Source organism: Corythoichthys intestinalis, chromosome 5, assembly GCF_030265065.1.
Source record: "Corythoichthys intestinalis isolate RoL2023-P3 chromosome 5, ASM3026506v1, whole genome shotgun sequence".
NCBI lineage: Eukaryota > Metazoa > Chordata > Actinopteri > Syngnathiformes > Syngnathidae > Corythoichthys > Corythoichthys intestinalis.
Genome location: NC_080399.1, coordinates 47,945,164 through 47,951,253, shown reverse-complemented (window position 1 = coordinate 47,951,253; position 6,090 = coordinate 47,945,164). Strand labels below are relative to the sequence as shown.

The 6,090-nt window shown below is 38.9% G+C and overlaps 1 long non-coding RNA gene across 1 annotated transcript; it reads left to right on the top strand.

Annotated features, from left to right (window-relative positions):
• The first annotated feature begins 293 nt into the window (after nucleotides 1–293).
• Nucleotides 294–5,863, top strand: LOC130915748 (uncharacterized). Its single transcript, XR_009063134.1, has 4 exons — nucleotides 294–618; nucleotides 694–757; nucleotides 1,381–1,508; nucleotides 1,589–5,863. It is a non-coding gene; the product is annotated as an uncharacterized LOC130915748 (long non-coding RNA).
• Nucleotides 5,864–6,090: the final 227 nt, after the last annotated feature.

The window sequence follows — 6,090 nt, the reverse complement described above, 5'->3', positions numbered from 1 at the left end:
ATCTGACACTGCGACCATCGGGAAAGACCAAAAAAATTGTATAGTCTGGGTCAGGCATGATTATACCCACTGCTCCAGTCTGCTTAGTAGAATTTAATGATCAACCAGATCGAATACGGAACAGAGACCCAGTAAAACCAGAGCAAATAATTTGACTGTGTCATTGTTTTCACAGTCCATTTGACTGACTCCTTGACATCCAATCGCATTCTGCCAGTCACAGTCACATACACCCACTACACTATATAAAGCTTTATCTATGATGAGCGCTTTGTTGTATTACCAAACTGCTTTGAGTAACATCATCCTGTTGGGATCTCAGATTCTTTGTGATTGGGCTTGTTAATTCAAGACTTGCTATCAGTGGAATGCAAGACTGTTTAAGACTTTTGTCAGAGTTCCCAAATTTTAATCAGTGCTTTTATTCTGTCTAGAAAGAACTTGCAATGGATAGCCATTAAAGACATTTCCAACTACATAAAAACTATCTGTTGCAGTTGGGTCCGTCAAAACTGGCAGCAATTGTTCCAACGAATATGAAATCCAAATAAGAGCAGTAATAAAAATGGCTGCGTCCGTCAGGTAGCTGCGTTGTGGGTGTCGTTTCTGCTGTGAAGGGTGAGTACCATTCTGTCCCAAACTTTGTTTATAAAGTTGAACATTTTTGTGTTATTGACATGAGCCTCTTTGTAGTGGCTGATCCAGTGTGATTGGAACTTGTTGCACCCATTTATGCACTGCCTCCCTATCATCTTAGGTAATTCCAGACCCTGTAAATTTACATGGTGATTATAGTATATAGAGTGGTGGAATGTTGAGAAGGAAAAGTACTTCATTACTAAAGTTCATTTTGTGTATCTACTTTACCTGAGCACAAATATGAAGTGGCACTACTTTTCAAATTGTCGCCTGCGTTACATGTTGCTTTTGTTTGTTTTTTTTCTCCTTGTGAATTGATAGTTTCGTTTTCATGCCTCCGGCGCAATCGATAAGCCCTGTGCAACTATACCGTAATTGCGCACTGGAGGCAGCAAAAAGAGTACAGGCAAGATTAGGCAGGTGAACAGGATACTGACCAATAAAAAACAACAGTGAGAGGAGTGCACCTTCAGATGGGTGCTGCACACTTTTGTACAGTAGGTAGCGGTATGCACCTGATAGTTGCTTGTAATCCATCATTAAGCTAAATTTCGGAGTTTATTTTTTAGCTTGTTAAGCTTCTGTTTACAGTACAGTCAATTGTATTGCTTGTTTTTTCCATTATGCACAGTTTCAAATAAAAATGAGCAGTTCTTTGAATATTGGCTCAGATCTCTGTGTGGGTTACATGAATATAAAAAAAACCCTCTTTCCTCCCCTTCCCCCCATCTCCCCTGGTAGGGTGGGTGGCTGTTCATCTCAAGCTCGGGTCCTCTACTAGTGGCCTGGAAACTTGAGGGTCCTGCACCGTATCTTTGCTGTTCTTAGGACTGCACTCTTCTGGATGGAGATGTCTGATGTTTTTCCAGGTATTTGCTGGAACCACTTCTCCAGTGTGGGGGACACAGCCGCCAGAGCTCCTATGACCGCTGTTGCTCTCACCTTTCAGGCTCTCTCCAGCTCTTCCTTGAGCCCTTGGTATTTCTTTGGGTTTTTTTTCCCTGATATTGCCATCGTTTGGGATGGCTACATTGATCACAACAGCTGTCCTCTGCTGCTTATCCATGATCACGACGCCCGTTTGGTTGGCCACAACCATCTTATAAGTCTGTATCTGAAAGTCCCACATGATCTTAGCACTGTATATAAATGCATATATACAGTATACGCACACATATATACATACAGTATATCATAAAAGTGAGCACACCCCTCGCATTTCTGCAGATATTTAAGTATATCTTTTTATGGGACAACACTAGCAAAAAGACACTTTGACACAATGAAAAGTAGTCTGTGTGCAGCTTATATAATAGAGTTAATTTATTTTCCCCTCAAAATAACTCAAAATATAGCCATTAATATCTAAACCCCTGGCAACAAAAGTGAGTACACCGCATGGGAACTAGGTACATCCCTATGTCCAAATTGAGTACTGCTTGTCATTTTCCCTCCAAAATGTCATGTGACTCGTTACAGAAGTGCTGTCAGCATTGCTGCAGAGATTGAAGAGGTGTGGGGTCAGCCTGTTAGTGCTCAGACCATACACCGCGCACTACATCACATTGGTGTGCATGGCTGTCACGCCAGGAGGAAGCCTCTTCTGAAGACGGTACAAAAGAAAGCCCGCCCGTCTCATCAGACCATAAGACATGATTCCAGTAATCCATGTGCTTTGTTGACATGTCTCCAGCAAACTGTTTGCTGGCTTTCTTGTTTCTTGTATCCGACGTGAAATTTGATTCGTCATTTGTCTCGACATATGACGACATGCTCAAAATACGATGATGAACTCATTCCTTCCCAGCCATTTTGACCAGAGCAAGGCCCTTTACTCCAGGCCGTTTTACTGGATTTTCACTGATATTGCGAGGCCCACAGAAAATTCTTTTCAATTGCTATATAAACATGAAACCCACGAAAAGAAAGATTAGACTCTCTTCTTTCAGCAGAAAAAAAGTTAGTTCATATCTTTTTCCATTCTTTAAAAATCAGCATTAGAAAATAGCTTAGCTTAGCAATTTTCCAATTTCTGATGAAAAAACAGAGAAATTGAGCTTTTTGTGAAAGCAGTCATTTCAAACATAACTTTGACTTTAATACAGCTATTTTTCGCTTATGTGACATCCCAAACATCTGAATAATGTTTTCATTCTACAAAATAACAAACAACAAGACAAATAGAGCTTTTGATCGCAAAGTAACAATTTATTTACACATAACTAAACTACTGAACCGTTGAACTATTTGCGCACATAACAAGCAGAAGGCTCAGTAATCTGATGAGTCCGGATCAAGATCGGCCTCTTTTTTCATCATCTTAATCATCTTCATCATTGGTTTCAACCTCGGGCTAAAGAGTGGCGCAACGTGAGCTCGGCAGAACGCGTGAGGAACCTGACGCTGTTGTGGACGTCACCGTCTGTCTCATCAAGATAGATTTTTTTGAATCCTTCTTTGACAATGGTTTCATTTTTTTTTCAAAACACTCCTCCAGTGTCGTTTGCCTTTTTTTCCCCGGTCATTCTCCACATTTTCTCAAATTCTCACGCGTCTTCACAAGATCCCTCCAACTTCCGTTTCCTGACTATTTTTTTCACTTCCTTTCTTGGCCCGAGATGAGTTCTTACTAAATGCGCTACTGACCTCCAGTGGCCAATTTTATTGCTTTTAAGGGTTTTATTTTAGCTTTGTGCATTGTATCTTAGATACATCGGAACCTATAGATGCCTTTTATTAAAAAAAAAAAAAAAAAAGAGAGAAAATACGTATAAATACGTTTTTGGGACACTGAAGCAATTAAAAATAGAACATATTTATACGTTTTTGGGAACAAATAAGTTAACAACAGCCTCCCAATTTCATTGTCATTTCATCTCATTATTCCTACAAGACTGTTATGTTGTGTTCTCAGTTGCTCTTTATTCATTTAAGCATCTAATTGCGCTGGATAGGCGGGGTCATGCGACGCACCTGTAGCGCATTAAGAGCGCGTGGTATTTAAGGACGCCTGTGTCTAGCAGCTGTGTCAGATGATTGCCTTGCTAACCGCCATGTGTGTCTCATCTTCTTTGTGCTCCACGACGTTCCTACAGTTGTATCCGAATTTGATCATTCTGATTTTTGTGCTCTACTGGACTCTACTGGTGATCGCATTAGTTGTACTTTGTTTTACTTGCGTTTTCTGGAGTGCTTCCTAAGTTGTACTTATTTAATTCAAACAGTCACTTTTCCTTGTCTCTGAGTCTGTGATTGGGATCCACATCAATCGAATATTTTCTTGTGAGAGAAATCAACATGGGTCCCAAGAAGGTTAGTGCAGGTGGTGAAAAAAAGGAAAAGGGAGACGCTAACCATTGGAATTAAGGTGGCAATGATGGAATATGTCTACGATCTGGACGGTACTCCTTCGACCTCGATTCGCCAGTCTTTATAAATTAAACTGAAAATTACTATTATTGGACTATCAGCAAGGAAATCACACGGCTTCGTCAGGTTTTTAAGCATTTCTTTTAGAACTTGAACAACACGGCTCCTGACCGCCGTTGCCGACGCCAACAACATGAAACGTAGAAGTAAAAACTCCTCTCTCACCAGTCACACAGTGCTTTAAGAAACCGCATGCAAAACACAAACGCCACATTAAAGCCCAATTCGTTTCATTATTATTATTATATTATAATTCTGATTTGTATTAATAATTTATTTGTTTTAGCGTAGGTTTTTGGGCTGTGAAACTAATTGATTGAATTATTATGTATTCTTATGGGAAAATCCTACTCCACAAACAACCGTTTTGACTTACAACCCAGGTCCTTAAGCGCGCTAAGTTTGTATGTAGAGGTACCACTGTGTTTGGTTGTTTGACATAGTCCTATACAATGCATCTACTGTACATAAAAAGATTTCATTCATACTTGCAAAACGTGATCCTAAAATCAGGGATGTTCCATCAAAAGAAAAAAGAAAAGAAAACATGATTAATTGTATTTTGTGAGTGACAGCGCAACCAAATTCTGTTCCACATTGGATTGAATTGTTTTTCTAATATCACACGCTGTTTATTCAAACTGCTCTTTGAATTGTGTTGACTTCTCCCTTATGTATCCTACCAGGAAACACTCAGGCAGTTTTGTTTCATTCCCCTCTTGACAGCTGGTGGCATTTTGTATCTCAATAAGAGCTGTCATTCTGTCATGACATGAAAAAAAAAGCAATGTATGTAGCCATATGCATCCTGTAAAGGCCGTTTCAAACTAGCCGGAGACTAGTGTGAAGGGTTCAGCGGGAACCCATTCATTGTGTATGTGGGAGCGAACTTCTCGACAAATGTGTCCCTGCCTATTTTTGTACCAAAATTAACTGAGCACTTTAACAGAACCAAAAGAAAATTACATTTTAATGTACTGTTACACCCCTCCTATTTAGTTTGTTGTTATGTGATCATTTCAGTTTTCTTATGACACTGCGACTTTGCAGGAAATTTGAGTAAATGACCAGCCATTATTTGTCATCATTTGTGGATTTGAATTCAAGTTGCCAACTGTCCATTGAAATACGGGATAGACCCGTATTCAGAAACAAAGGTATGCGTCCTGTATTAAGCTTATAAGGGACATGCTATGTATTGTATTGTCAAGAAGATCGAAAATAGTGTTTTGTTTAAACTAACAAATATGGTATGGTGCTTTTAAGGAATATGTACAGTAGGGGAAGGCATTCCCACGCCACACCTGTTTTCTGACCAATGAGCTGATAGAACAATGACAATCCCATTCATCTCATTGGTGGAGGTACTGTGGGTTGTAATTATGATACTGGAAAACAGCATAGAATCTGGGAGATAAGAAGTTTGAAGCTAGAGTATAAAAACATGTTAAAAAATGATGATCATTTGTTTTCTTGTTCTTCTCTGTGTGCTGTGTATTTTTACTATTTGTATTATATTTTTGCCTTCTGTTGATTTCGTTTGACTTTTAACATTATATTTGGAGTGATCATTTGTGAAACTTGTTATTGGTGAGGCAATTCAGTTTATGTTTGCACTTTTAAAAAACTATTAAAAATCCATTGCCAATAATTACTGCTTTTCGATGTGCTTATATCATTCAAATATATACCTAATTAAGGCTTCAGTAAAATTATTATATTACAATTGCGGTATTAAAAAAATAATAATCAAAAGGTGATGGTTATCAGACCGGTCGGCTCTACCAATGAGGTGTCCCTTCTTTTTATTTTCAGTGAGTTGACAACCCTAATATGAATGTAAGCCTGTTCTTCTGCTTACAATGTTAAAGTGCAAATTGTCCCTCACTATCCCATGAGTGCTACAATATACAGCCAACATGTCATTTTGATCAGGTCATCCTTTCAATAATTCCATGTACTGTATAAGTCACTCTAGAGTTTATGTTGCACCCCCAGCCAAACTGTGTTTTGCAAACAATA